Consider the following 14,815-nt stretch of genomic DNA (forward strand, 5'->3'; position numbering starts at 1 on the left):
AATATCTCCAAGTAATAAATGCACAGGAGGCAGGTTTCTTGCAGTGGAAAGCAGGTTGTGGAACGATGGGTCATGGGATGAGGGTGAAAGGGGGTAGACTGAGGAATAATCTCTTAACAGTGGACAAATGGAACAGCCTCCCAGTGGAGGTGTGTGACAAGGACAGTATCAGAATTCAAGAATACATGGGACAAGCATAGAGGAACCCCGAGGGAGAAGAGGAGATTATAAAGTTGAGTAGGAGATGTCAATGGGAAGACTGGATGGATGGTGTGGTCTTCATGTGCCAACTTGTTTTATGTTTCTATTTTTCTTAGGCACAAAATTGGGCCTTTTCAGTAAAAATGTATTCTCATTTTGTGTATTAAAGTTATAAGGCCTTGAGTAAAAATGCTTAGCACATCCATAATTTTCTCTTCATTTTACTGCATTTATAAAGTGGTCTAAACCTTAGTTTAATCTGATGTCTGCACAGCACTATGTTAGATGAGCAGTGTTTGAGTTGAAGTAACGGTATGCACCACTTGTTTCTAGAATATACAGCACTTGCAAGATATTAGGAATTTTTAAAATAATTGCTATAGTAAATGCAACCATTTCTTGAAGTTGGTATGTGTTTATTAGTAAATATCTGATTATTTATAACCTCAGTAGCTCTCTTTCCACAGAAGATACGAGCATGCCAGCTTCCTGAAAAGGGCTTTCCCCATATGAATGTTTTTGGTTTTTTTTTTAATTTGTAAACAAATGTTTGGAAAGTTTTCAAACTTCTTCTTTGTCACTTCATAGTCTGTGTGTGCCAATGGGAGATAAACATAAGAAAAGTGAACAGCAGTTTCTCAGTTGCTGAAAACAAGTGTACACTTAGACAATTGTAAGATGTTATCTTGGAGGTTCTTTCAAAACCAGAAGGCATTTGCAGGACGTTTATATGTATTTGACTTTGGTCTGCTTCTTTATACAAAGGGAGCAAACCTCTCTTAAGTCATAGCAGCCAGTGGGTAATGCAAATGCTCTTGCTTTTTGTAGTGAGGGAAGAAATGGAAAGTAAAGTACTGTAGATGTCGAATTAGGCTCCTTTCTGCTTGCTTGCTGCTATTGCAATTGTAAAGGCTTATGACAAGAATAGCCTGGAGCCCTGTGCTTGATTGGTTGAGGAATTGATGTTTATAGGAAGGGTATTGCTTGTACCAATCATAATTACCTTTATAAATAGAATTATTAGTCCTAATTTAGTTCAGTATAAAAATGGTATGGTTTCAAGGTAACGACCTGAGGCATTTCCTGTGTGTTTATGCTCTGTCAAGTGAATGTCTGAAATATGTAATGATCTGTCAGGTCCTCAAACAGGGGATTAACTATCCAGAAATATCTTCCCCAGTGCTTATCATAACCAAAGTAATTCAAATGAATGCATGTTAAGATAGCACATAAGTTAATAAAGAAGCCATAGCCTATAGCAGTGTTACTTTCTCTGTGCTGTGACTCACTAAAATCTTAATACTCCGCTCATTTAGTGAGCCAGTGATAAAAATTCCATTTTTGCAAACTGTAAAAGCTCCCATCTGACCTTTAATGACATGGACAAAGATTTATGAAAGGAAATGTCCCCTGTGCCTCCAAAGAGGGCCTTCTCCAGCATTGGCTTAAGTTTGCTCTTTTAGGTCTCGCAGCACATTCCCACTCTGAAGTTACTCATGAGATCTGGATTGGGTTGGTGCATAATCTCTTGTGCACAGATATGAAGGCTATTGTCTATAATGGGAAAGGCCAACCATGACCTGTGCCATTTCAGGAAGATTTAAAGCAAAATGACAATGAAGTGGAAGATTCTGTCTGTTTTATTTTTATTTATCTATTTAGGAGTTTTATATACCGTCATTCCAAAAGAAGATCACAGTGGTTCACAGTATTAGCATTTATATTTATGGTCATCGATCATAGGCTTTATGATAATGTTCTAAGGTAAACACAAAACTGCATTCCTCTGAAAACTCAGTAAACAATATATATTGAATCAGAGGTCTTTAGGCAATTATAGATGCCACACTATCTTTTTATTTTCAACAATCTGTTTACACCAATATTTTACACAAACGATCTATTACATACATGGACCACTCCCCTATATCACCTGTACTAGTTACATCCTATGACTAAAAATATTGGGGCCCATTTAAAATTTTACGCAGCGGGGGTGGGGGGGGGTGGGTACATTTGTGTGCGCTACCCGGCGTGCACAAATGTATACCCAGTTTTATAACATGCACGCGCAAGTTATAAAATCCGTGGTCGGTGCGCGCAAGGGGGTGCAGACTTGTGCACCTTTTGCGCGCTGAGCCCAAGGGGAGCCCCGATGGCTTTCCCTGTTCCCTCCAAGGCTGCTCAGAAATCGGAGCGGCCTTGGAGGGAACTTTATTTTGGATCCCCGCCACCTTTCCTTCCCATCCCCTTCCCTACGTTATTCGATGGAGTTACGCCTGCTGGCGGGCTGCCAGCACGCAAACCTCCGGCACAGCCGATGTGCCAGAGGACTTGGGAACGCCCCCGGCCCCGCCCCGATCCACCCATTTTCGAAAGCCCCGGGACATATGCGTGTCCCGAGGCTTGTGCGCGCCGCCGAGTCTATGCAAAATAGGCTTGGCGCTCGCAGGGGTAGGTTTTCGGGGGTTACGCGCGTAACCCTTTGGGTGATATGAGACAATGGGGTAGATTTTCAATCTTGCTTTACCCTCCAATCACCTTCAGTCATACCATACATATATCCCTCACATCCATTCACTCATCCTTCACATAAAACCATGTTAATGCTAAAACTTACTTTGCACAAGTACTGTAATAGTTATCTTAATATATTTATGACACACTATATATTTCTTCAAACTGTAATACTGGTTTTGCAGAAAATATATTTTCATGCTGTCGGGCAAAACAATTATAATTCAAGCTAGTATCATTATATTCCATTATTTTCATACACACCTTTAATTGTATTGTGTTGTCCTCTTATATTCCCGTTGTCTTTGTCCAACGAGAGCCTCGTTTCACCCTGATACTTGTTGCCTTAGTTATAGAGCCTAACACGTGTATTCACAAATAGTGGTCCGCTGTATCATGTTGTTATCATTTCAGTATCAGACTAACTACATTCCTCTGTTGTTTTCTGTACTTATAACGCCTTCACTCCTGACTGATCGGATTTTTTTCTTGTAACTTGTGCTTAACGCCTCACAGTTTACTTTCCTTCCTTCACAAATTGCGCCACTGAATATGCTAAACGCCGCTTCAGCACTCCTTGCTGTCATGCGGTTCTCCCACGATTTTTTCGGCCTTGCGCTCTCTCACTGAGCCACAGCCCCGTTTTTGCATCTGCATACGTTCATTCTTAACCTCATAGTGACTACATATTCTTATTCATAGTTACACATAGGGGTAGATTTTAATACCTACGTGCGTGCGGCCATGTGCGCGCGCTACCCGGCGCGCACACATGGATGCACAATTTTATAACATGCGCTCAGAGGTGCACGAATGCTATAAAATCAGGGGTTGGCGCGCGCAAGGGAGTGCATAATTGTGCACCTTGCGCGTGCCAACACCTGCGGCCTTCCCCTGTTCCCTCTCAGGCCACTCCGATTTTGGAGCAGCTTGGGAGGGAACTTCCCGATCCCCCGCCCCGACCTTTGTTTTATCTTCTGCGCCTGCCTCTGGGCAGGCGCAGGTTACGCGCACTGGCAGCCTGCTGGCACGCGATCCCCTGGCACAGCGGCAAATGGCCACTGTGTCGGGAGCCTCTGACCCCACTCCGCCCCTTTTCCGAAGCCCAGGGACATACGCGCGTGGCCGGGCCTTTCTAAAATAGGCCTGGCGCGCGTAAGGCCTCCTGCGCACATAAATCCTTTTAAAATTCGGGCCATATTTAGTATGGTATTTATTTATTTATGCGCTTTTATATACCGAGGCTCATGAAAAATCATATCGCGTCGGTTTACATATAACTACAGTTGGAAAGTACAATAAACAAGGGGACTTTAACCTGGAAAAAAAGACAACTCTAGTGAGAGTCGCAAACAAGGGTAGAGGTGGAAGAATGAGTAGTAACATTAAGGTAACAACAACGATAACTGTGTTAAATAATGTGGTGAGGTGTAAAGAGTCTGATGGCATACTTCAGTTCTGCAGGGAAACACTTGGCTGAAGAGCCAAGTCTTAAGCTTTTTCTTGAACGTCTTTTGGCAAGTTTCTTGGTGTAGGTCAGGTGGTAGAGAATTCCATTGTGTGGGCCCTGCTGTGGAGAGGGCGCGTTTTCTGAGTGCGGTCTTGGCGGGGGGGTGCATAGAGTGAGCCTTTGTATGCTGATCTTATAGGTCTGGTGGACGTGTGAAGTTGAAGAGGGAAGCTTAAATCAAGTGGGGTTTGCATGTAGATAGACTTGTGGATCAGCATTATAGCTTTGTGAATGATTCTGAATTTGATGGGAAGCCAGTGTAAACATTTTAGAACTGGAGAAATATCACTTCTTTTGGTATTCGTCAGAATCCTTGCAGTAGAGTTCTATAGCATCTGTAAGGGTTTTGTGGTGGAAGCCGGAAGGCCGAGTAGGAGAGAATTGCAGTAGTCAATTTTTGAGAATATGATCGCTTGAAGGACCGAGCGGAAGTCATGAGTGTGCAGGAGGGGTTTAAGCTTTTTTAGAATTTGCAGTTTGTAGAAACCTTCCTTTGTTGTATTGTTGATAAATGTTTTGAGATTCAGCCTGTTGTCGAGCGTGACTCCGAGCCCCCTCACATGGGTGATGGAGGTCGAGTGAGGAGCAAGTAGGTTGCTGAGGGCCGGATTATTGTCGTTCTGCGAGATGAGTAAGAGTTCAGTTTTTGAAGTGTTAAGAACTAAGTTTAGGCTGGATAATAGGCGGTTAATGGAATGTAGACAACTGTTCCAGAAGTCGAGGGTTTTTGACAGAGATTCGGTAACTGGAATAAGAATCTGGACGTCGTCCGCATAGATAAAGTGAGTGATTTTTAGATGTGAGAGAAGTTGGCAGAGGGGGAGGAGGTAGATATTGAAAAGTGTAGGGGAAAGCGATGACCCCTGTGGGACTCTGAGTGTTGAACTAATAGGTTGAGATTCCTTGTTGTTTTTTCTGACCTTGAATTTCCTGTTGCAGAGGAAGGACTTAAACCAGTTGAGGACAGTTCCTGAGATGCCTATGTCAGAGAGACTTTTTATGAGGATGGAGTGATTCACGGTGTCGAATGCCGCAGAGATATCAAGTAGGGCCAAAAGGTACGTTGATTTTTTATCGAGGCCTAGGAGTATGTTATCAGAGAGAGAGATTAGAAGGGATTTGGTGTTCAGTGATTTGCGGAAACCAAACTGAGCTGGGGAGAGGATTTTGTGTTCCTCAAGGTATTCAGAAAGCTGTTTGTTGACAATTTTCTCCAGGAGTTTGGCGATGAACGGGAGGTTGGCTATGGGTCGAAAGTTTGCTGGGTCGGTTGGATTAAGGTTAGGCTTCTTTAGCAGAGGTTTAATGGAGGCAAGTTTGAGAGAATCTGGAACTGAGCCTTGAGATAGAGAGCAGTTAATAATTTCAGCGAGTGGCTTAGCAATTGTATTAGGGATGTTGAACAGTAGTTTAGAAGGGATGGAATCAGTTGGATGATAGGCAGGTTTCATCTTTTTTAGTATATTTTCTATTTCGAGGGAAGAAGTGTATTCGAATGAATTGAAGTTTGCTTTCTGGGTGAAGGTAGAGGAATGAGGAGGAGGTAGTTGTGTATTTGAAGCGGCGAGCGGGGCTAGAAGGTTTAAGATTTTTTTCTGAAAGAAGATAGCCAGTTCTGAAGATTTGGATTGGGCTAGGTCATCTGGGATGGTGGGGGAGGCTGGCTGTGTAAGATCCTTGACATAAGAGAACAGGGCCTTGGCATCGAAGAAGAAGTGATGGATTTTGCGAGCGTGGAAGTCTCTTTTTGTACGGAGGATTGTATTTCTGTAGTTGTGCATAGCTGATTTGTAGGCTGATGAGGTGGCTGTGGAGGGATTCTTGTGCCATTGGTGTTCTTTATGTTGTAGTTCTGGTGTGAACCAAGGTTTTTTGTACTTGAGGGAGAGATTTAACTCTTTTTTTTCCTTCTGAGGGCATAGATGATCTGCCCCCTTGTTGGTGATGCTAAACCAGGAGGTGAGGGCTGAGTTTGCGTCAGTAAGGTTGATGTTCGCAAGTTCAGTGCTGAGGCAGGAACTGAGGTCTTCCGAAGAGCAGGATTTTCTGAAATGGATAGTAGTTTTGGGTGGTGGGGGGGCTGAATTGGCTGGGATAAAGAGATCAGATGTGATTAAATAATGGTCTGACCACGGTATTGGGGAGCATCGAGGAGGGGAAGTTGGGGAAAGGGCTGAGTTTGTGAAGAGGAGATCCAGAGTATGACCAGCTTTGTGAGTGGGGCTATTGATAATTTGTTGGAATCCCATGGCCTTGAGGGAGGAAAGTAAGGTATCGCAATTGGAGGAGAGGGGTGAAGAGTCTTACATGTAAATTGAAGTCTCCCAGATTGATAGCAGGGGCTTCTGAGTCCATGTGTTTAGCAATGAGTTCGATGAGTTGAGATGGATCTGTCTCAAGTATACCTGGAGGGGCATAGATTAGGCAGATTTGAAGTTGTTTAGATTTGAAGAAGGCTATTTCGAGTCTAGAGACATGTTTGGTATTCAGGAGAGTTAATCTTAGTTCTTTTTTTGCTGCTAAGAGCAGGCCACCCCCTCTTTTTTTTAGATCTGGGAACAGAAAAAATGTCTTAGAGATGAAGTGGTAGTTGATTGATTAAAGCTATGTCAGTGGGTTTCAACCACGTTTCTGTAATGTCCGGTTATGAGTCCAGAAGGTAGTCATTAAGTAAATGTTTTTTTTTTTTTTTTAGAGGGATTGGGCGTTGAGGAGTGTTAACGAGAAAGAGAGAGAGCCCTAAAAATTGAGTGAGGGGGGAGTCATCATAGGTAGCAATCTACTGTGTTGGGAGGAGGGGGGGAGGGTGTTGTACTTTCTTCTGTTATTGTATAGGTTCTTAAGAGTGGGGATGGGAAAGGAAAGCATAATGGAAGCTGGAGAGCAGCTGAGTTTGTGGGGGGGGGGGAGGAAGCTGTTTAAGTTTGAATCCAGACAAGTTGTCGGGGCGGGATGGCAGCAAGGAAGTGGAAGCTGTTACATCGGAAATGATTTCTGTATAGCCGAATTGAAGCGTTTTAGTTTCTGCCGGGAAGGAGGCTAGGGCCCGACTGAGGAGGATAGCTGAGTCTCTTATCCTTGAGCTGGCAGTTTGAATATATACTAGGAGATGGGAGCTCTCACTGGGTGTAGGTCTTTTACGTTTGTAATTCTTGAGATGGAAGGTGAAGGGTGGACGAAGAGTTTGCAGTGAGGATACCTGGGGTGATGTCCAATTGATCAACGCTTCTGAGAGGCTCTGAAGGATGAAAGTCACACTAAGGGGCACACCAAGGGGCAGGCCCCTTAGGTTGCGCTCCTTCGTGCGCACGCCGCCGCGGGATGGAGCCCAAATTTAAAGGGCCTTCCTTCCCCCCTCCCAGGCGCTGATGTCAGCGCAGCTCTGACCTGCTATTGGCTGGTGGAGGCAGGAGGCGGTCAGAGTTCATGGAGAGGAATGTCGGGGGCGAGTCCGCGCAGTCCGGGTCAGGTCGGAGGCTCGGCGATGCAGGCGGTCTGTCGGTGGTCCGAAGGGCCGGAGGATCCTGGGCCGAAGGGCAGGTAGGCAGGCCGGCGTGGCAGAAAAGAAAGTATATATAGTATATATGGTATAGTAGCTCCTATATAGTTTGAGTCTGGTTTCACTGCTGTTCTGGTGGCCCAGTAGTTTAGTGCTTGTATCGACTCCTGTCTTGGCTGCCATGTGGAAGAGAGTTATGTCTGGTGCAATTCTTATGGTATTAACAAAAATAAATTAGCATCATTCCTCAGTCTTCCAGAAATAAACAAAAAATACCATGGATAACTACATACATCTTATATGCCAAAGAAAATTCCTTATGAATTTATTTTAAATTCATTTTACATTTTTATGGAAGAGATTGAAGGTTTCATATAACTTAGAGGCTGTTACCATGCTGGTGCTGAAAGCCCCACAATCCAATATAATCATGAACCACCTTCCTCACTGTGATGTCCATATTTTTTTAAGAAAAATTTTTTTTTTTTTTTGAAAACTGCAAAAAATAATTCCTTGAAAACAATCACTCTTCCATAAAAATGTAATTTAAAATGGAAAATAATTCATAAGGAATTTTCTTTGGCATATAAGATGTATGTAGAAATGTAGTTATCCATGGTATTTTTTGTTTTAACGGCAGGGGAGAAGAAAAACTGATACTTCATGCATATCCAGCATAGCTCTCTGCTTCAACGGCAGGGGAGAAGAAAAACTGATACTACACGCATATCCAGCATAGCTCCCTGCTTCAACGGCAGGGGAGAAGAAAAACAACCAATAAGGGCTGAATAACGTATTCTGGGTAAAACAAATAAGCATGGGTGTAGCTTGCTTATTGCGGCGGTTACTACCCCTACTACCCCTAACTAATCAAGCTAGATATTTCACTCGGATGCAGCTCCATCACTGCTCTCTACATTAATGGTGGGGGTGGAAGGGAAATAGAACCAAAGAGCTAAGAGAAACAGATAAGTATGAGAGAAAATGTGTGAAGCTTGCTGGGCAGACTGGATGGGCCGTTTGGTCGTCTTCTGCCGTCGTTTCTATGTTTCTATGTTTCTATTTCTGGAAGACTGAGGAGTGATGCTAATTTATTTTTGTTATATTCTCTAGTGAATATTTTATATATTGGCAGTTCTTATGGTGACACTGGCTGGGATATTCCGAACTTTGTTGGATGGAGCAGAAGGAGGAGATCGCTGCAGTGCTTGACTCGTTTGTGGAGTGCCTGTCAGACAAATAAAACAGAGAAATAGGCCAAAATGAATCCATCATGGTTCTCTTCCAGAACGCCTCTCTTGGCATGGATTCCTATTTTAGTTGCAGCACCTAGAGCCAAACTGTGCCATGCATGGGCCTGTTCACGAGATAATGGCACGTAGGAATGAAAAAGGAACTTCAGTAAGAGAATCTTGGAGGAGAAAGGGAAACATCTTGGGAAAACAGGGTAAATAATAAAAAGGAAAACGTGAATCTGATACAACCAATGAGGAGCATGTGCTGAGGAAGAAGCTTCTTTGGGGTAAGGTTAGGAATTAAATGCTTAGTATGCAGTGCCTTTTGATTATAACAATAGTTTTTTTGTTTTGGTTTGAATATTTTATATGTTTGTTGTCCACCTCCTGACTAAGCTGCTACTAATCTCTGATTGTATGCTATCATTCGAATTTGTTGTTCCCCACTTTGAGTGAATTTCTTATTCAAAAAGGTGGGTAATAAATCTGTGTGCAACATCCTTGATCAAAGCAGAGTAAGTCTATATGATAGAGCCTGAGGATATGGGGACTTTTCATTCATGATTAGGTATAGGCAGCCTATCCGAGATGTGATGGTGGTGGAGAAGCACGAGGAAGCTGCTGTAGTAATCGAAGTGCCAGGCTGCAGCATGTGTAAATGTTGATGATTGTTTGACTTGCACCTACGACACAGAAGCAGTGCAGAAATTTCGATGTCTGAAAACCATTTCAAGATTGGGATGACAGCAGCGGCAATTTTCTTAAAAGGTACTAAACTGTGGCCAGGGACGGCCTCCACCTTTTAAGTTTAGCCATGTCGCACCACATTTCCAATACTGTTAAAAACTCCTCCTTTAAACGTCACATGCTGAAACGATTACGCCCACTACTTTATCCAGATGATTTTCGTATAGTTTTACAGTCCTTAATCTTTAGTGGCCTCGATTATTGTAACGCATTACTATTTAGTCTTCATGATAATGCCATCCGCCCGCTACAGTTAATACAGAATTTAGCCGCTAGGATCTTAACTGGTTCAGCCTACAGAGACCATATTACACCTGTTTTGTATTCTTTACTCTGCTTACCCATTCAACATAGAGAGAATTTTATATCTGATTCTATTGTTAAGTTCTATTGTTTTAAAAAGAACTTAATTTATAATGACAATTCTACATGGTTAAGCACTCAACCGAATAGGAACTTATGCTTAATGCATAAAAACGTTTTACAAGTACCCACAATTAGAATTGCCTGACTTGATATTACAAGAAGACGTGCTTTTTCTGTTGCTGGCCCTCAAACCTGGAATGCAATCCCAGGCAACCTGAGACAAATTACCAATCGCAAAGAGTTTAAAAAAAACTTAAAAACCTTTCTTTTTAGGAATGCATTTGACTCATTCATTCATTCATTCATTCATTCATCCCCCCAATGATTTTGACTTTAAAACTATTGTGTTATTTTAGTTATAACCTTGTATTTTATCTTTGTCTTGATTCTATTTAATTTTATTTCCCTTATTCCCATGCCTTGTTTTTATCCTGTCAATTTTTATGTATGTAAAACTATGTAAACCATTTTGATCACCCCTCTGTGTAACAATGTATATAAATAATTTTAAATAAATAAATAAATAAATACTTAGTTATGGTGAGGGAGAAGGAAAGAGGCTCAAAAAGGTTCCTTGCTTGCAATCACCACTGGATGACAGCCTTATAAAAAAAAAGTTGTACAAACCCTTTATTGAAAGGAACCCTATTTTTTTTTCCAGGCTTATAAATGTTGAACATCGCAGAATCAATGTGGAGCTCGGATGCACTGGTAAACAATAGCTTTCTAATGCTGAGAGCATTTTCTTCTGTCAACAAGTCACTTAGAGGCATGATAACTAATTTAGAAGGCCAGTAAGGACAGCTGCCAAGAAATGCTCCGGAATAATGGAGGGTAGCGTTCCTTGTATGTTTAAAAAAAAGGGACAGAAATTCTCTTCTCTTAGTCCTGAGTGGATGACATTTCACACTGCTGATTTTTCACAAGTTAAATCTATTTCATGGTACCTTAACCAGTAGATGTACATCAAGTAGCACCACAAGATATAAGAATTTATGTTAAGGGACACTTGTAAAACATATCTCAGGCTAGTGGCAGAGAACTGAATGGCTCTATTATTTTAATCATTTGTTCCAGTAAGTCTAAGTTTTTTTTGGGTTTTTTTTTCTGTGATTAGTGCAACTTTCTTCTTTTGTGATTTTTTTTTTTTAATGCAGGGAAACCATGCTATGAAAATGTGTTCATGGCTTTTCCCATCGATAGCAGGGCTGAATTAGCCATGCTGTTTGGGAAGCGCCGCGATCCCGGGTAGGCGGAGTTTCTCTTAGCTGATCACAGAGTTTTGAACTCTGCACCTGCGCGGTCGTCTTCCCGCATGGTTCCCTCACCTCTTCAGTTTCTTTTTGTCCGCGAGCTGTTCGCACGCGGGGTGTTTTTCTCGTAGCGATTTTTCTCTGACTAGATTTTTTCGTCAAATTTTTTGGTGTTTTTTCTCAAGAATTTTTCATCCCAGATGGCTCCGAAGCCGTCTGGTTTCAAATATTGCCAATGTGGCAAAATTATGTCCATCATGGATGGACATAATTATTGCTACATTTGCTTAGGCCCGGACCACGATCAAAAGTCGTGCCGGGACTGCGGCAGGATGTCTCCTAGGGCCCAGCGACACCGGGCCGCAAAGATGGAGAGGCTCCGCTTGGGCACTTCGGCCCCACCATCCTCCGTCCATTCTTCGCTAGGACCGGCGAAGTTGGGTAAGGCCCATTTGAAGTGGGCGTCCTCACTGGGACCATCGGGACTCGAGAGGCCCGAAAAACGCTACAGGCCAGGGTCTCACAAACCCTCAAGGCCTCGTTCAGAAGCTGGGAATCCGGCAGAGGATCTGCGGCGTAAAGCACCGGGGGCCATTTCATCGGAGCATGTGCCGTCTGTGTCATCGAAGACAAAACACGACGCCTCAAAACGCGGCACACCTACGGCGCATTGCCGCGACGATGCATCCTCGACGCGTCACACAACGCACGGAGCAACCATGGAGCATGGAGCACATACGGCGCGAAGCCTATTGCACGATGCACCCACGGAGCACAGAATAATCCGGGATGCTCCTACAGCGCATGGTGCTAAAACAATGCACCTCCAATCACCAGAAAGAAGTGCATCGGGCAAACATAGCCATAAATCACACCATATTGCTTCCACAGAACAAATAATATGATCAAGAAGCTCTTCAAGAATGTCCTTAACTTCAGATGTAGACATTCAAGGCTTCTCGGCATCAGAATCCCTATCATCAGGCTGTTCTCCTAGTGGTAGTTCTTTGGCCAGTCTCTCATCACTTTCTAGAGAGAAGAGACATTCTCCTTCCTTACAAATACCATTAACAAAACGTATTCGCCCTTCGCCAGTTATACCTCCTCAAGGTCAACATAAGGGACAAGTACCGGATGATATTTTGCTTGCGGCTATTCCAACAAGAATCCCAAAGCAAAAGATTCACATTCCTCCACAAGGTACTTTGGCTGCATCAACTATGACGAAAATCTGATATCCTCTCCTCTTTTTTCCAAGAATTGGAAAAAACAAAGGAATTACCACCACAACGTTCTCCAGAAGATTCTCCACTACCTACAGGAATAGAACCTCTAGAACCAGCAAAAGAAGATACTCTAACTCAACCCATCAGCCCAGGTTCTCTGGAATCAGTTTATTCTGTGACTTCCTCAACAGGTAGGTTATCTGATCCTCAGGAAGGTTTACCTGAACCATATTCTCCTCCGGAGGACTTGACCTATTCAAAATTTGTTGAGAAAGTAGGCAGTTTTCTTCCGGTGGAAATGGTAAGAATACCTGACCCAAGAGCTGAAATGCTTGATATCTTAAAGATATTCGAATCTCCTCCCGAGCCTACCACTCTTTCACCTCATTTGGTATTAGAAAACCTACTCTTTAAGATTTGTAAGACTCCTTTCTCATCACCGGCTACTTCTAGAAAAATTGACATCAAATATAAGATGCATAATTCAACAATTTACGAATCCGCCCAACTACCACACCAATCAATAGTGGTAGAATCAGCCTTGTCCAGGGCAAAACGGAATAAGTTGCATTCAAATACTCCACCGGGCAGAGAAAATAAATGCCTAGATGAATTTGGGAAAAATATCTTTCATTCCTCTATGCTTACCAATAGGATACAACATCACCAGTTTTACACTACGCAGTACCTCTTTGAAACACTCCAAAAACTGCATCCACTGTGTATATCGGAAAACAACACACCGCACCAGTCTTTCTTGGAGATGGAAGAAGGACTTAGGCATTTATTACGCTCTGTTTATGAAAATTTTGAATCTTCAGCAAGAGCATCTGCTTCAGCTATTGCGACCAGGCGTGTGGCTTGGCTTAGAGCCAGCGCAATTCGGACGGATGGCCATGAGAAGTTGGCAGACATTCCATGTATGGGCGACAATCTCTTTGGAGATAAATTTGGAGAGATCGTATCACATTTGAAAGAACAAAGTGCAGCGGTACAATCTCTCACCACTCCTGTAGATTCTCAGAAGTCGCAACATCGATTCTATCTTTACTGTCGGTATTACTCAAGACCATACAACAGGCCTTATACACAGTACAGGCCTCAACAGTATGTCCCTCCGAGAAATGCAGCTCAGCAGGGCGCTAGGGGTCGTGCCAGGCAGCAAAGAACAACAAAACAAGTGCCAACCCTTCAGCAGAAGCCTGCTTCCTCTTTTTGAAATTGATGCAGCCACCACCACTACCTGCCTTCATAGGAGGACGCTTTCAGTGTTTTCTCCAAAATTGGGATTCCATCACTTCAGATCAGTGGGTACTAAACATTATCAGAAACAGTTATTCTCTAAATTTTCAATCCACTCCATCTCTTCCTCATATTCCTCCGAAGAGGATGATATGATACCACTCCACATCCCTCACAGCGGAATTGAACAATCTGCAGATTCAACAATCTATACAAATTATTCCCCTTCATCAGCAACACCAAGGATTTTATTCCCAATATTTCCTCATTCCGAAGAAGTCGGGCGGCCTTCGACCCATTCTAGATCTCCGACCACTCAACAAACACATACAGAGAGAGAAATTCAAAATGACTTCTCTCAAAAATATCCCTCCACTGATTCAACACAACGATTGGCTATGTTCCATCGACCTGAAGGATGCATATTCCCATATACCAATTCACCCGTCTTCTTGGCGTTACCTATTTTTCCAAGTTCAGAATACACATTACCAATACAAGGTTCTCCCGTTTGGCCTATCTTCAGCCCCAAGAGTATTCACCAAATGTCTAGCAGTAGTGGTGGCTCACCTCAGAAAGTTTTCGATCCAAATATTCCCTTATCTGGACGACTGGTTAATAGTAGCATCGGACCAGTCTACACTGCAAGAACACATGATACGCATGATCAAATGTCTTCAGACGTTGGGATTTATAAACAATTTCGAGAAGTCTCATCTACAACCGACTCAAATACTTCAGTTCATAGGTGCTCTCTTACACACAGTCAAACAGAGAGTGTACCTTCCCCAAGCTAGGATGCAAAACATACAATCACTGCCACACAGCCTACTTCACAGAAACCGGGCATCAGCATGCCAGGTTCTTCAACTTCTAGGTCATATAGCAGCAGCAATCTATGTGGTTCCCCACACCAGACTGTACATGCGCCTATTACAATGGGGATTAAAAACTCGGTGGTCTCAATACATACAACCACTCACCACCAAGATTCAAATTACAAACGCAGTGAAAGAGGA

The 14,815-nt window shown here is 42.9% G+C and overlaps 1 protein-coding gene across 4 annotated transcripts in view; it reads left to right on the forward strand.

The window, feature by feature from the left end:
- USP32 (ubiquitin specific peptidase 32) overlaps positions 1 to 14,815 on the forward strand; it is a 430,766-nt gene that overhangs the window by 3,379 nt on the left and 412,572 nt on the right. Inside the window, exon 2 of one of the 4 annotated variants that reach the window (XM_029611622.1) lies at positions 10,737 to 10,786. The exons of the other annotated variants lie outside the window; for them this stretch is intronic. The gene's annotated coding sequence lies outside the window, so the exon portion shown is untranslated. The remainder of the gene's footprint in view (positions 1 to 10,736; positions 10,787 to 14,815) is intronic. 4 annotated transcript variants of the gene reach the window in all.

This window comes from Rhinatrema bivittatum, chromosome 8, assembly GCF_901001135.1.
Source record: "Rhinatrema bivittatum chromosome 8, aRhiBiv1.1, whole genome shotgun sequence".
NCBI classification, from domain to species: domain Eukaryota; kingdom Metazoa; phylum Chordata; class Amphibia; order Gymnophiona; family Rhinatrematidae; genus Rhinatrema; species Rhinatrema bivittatum.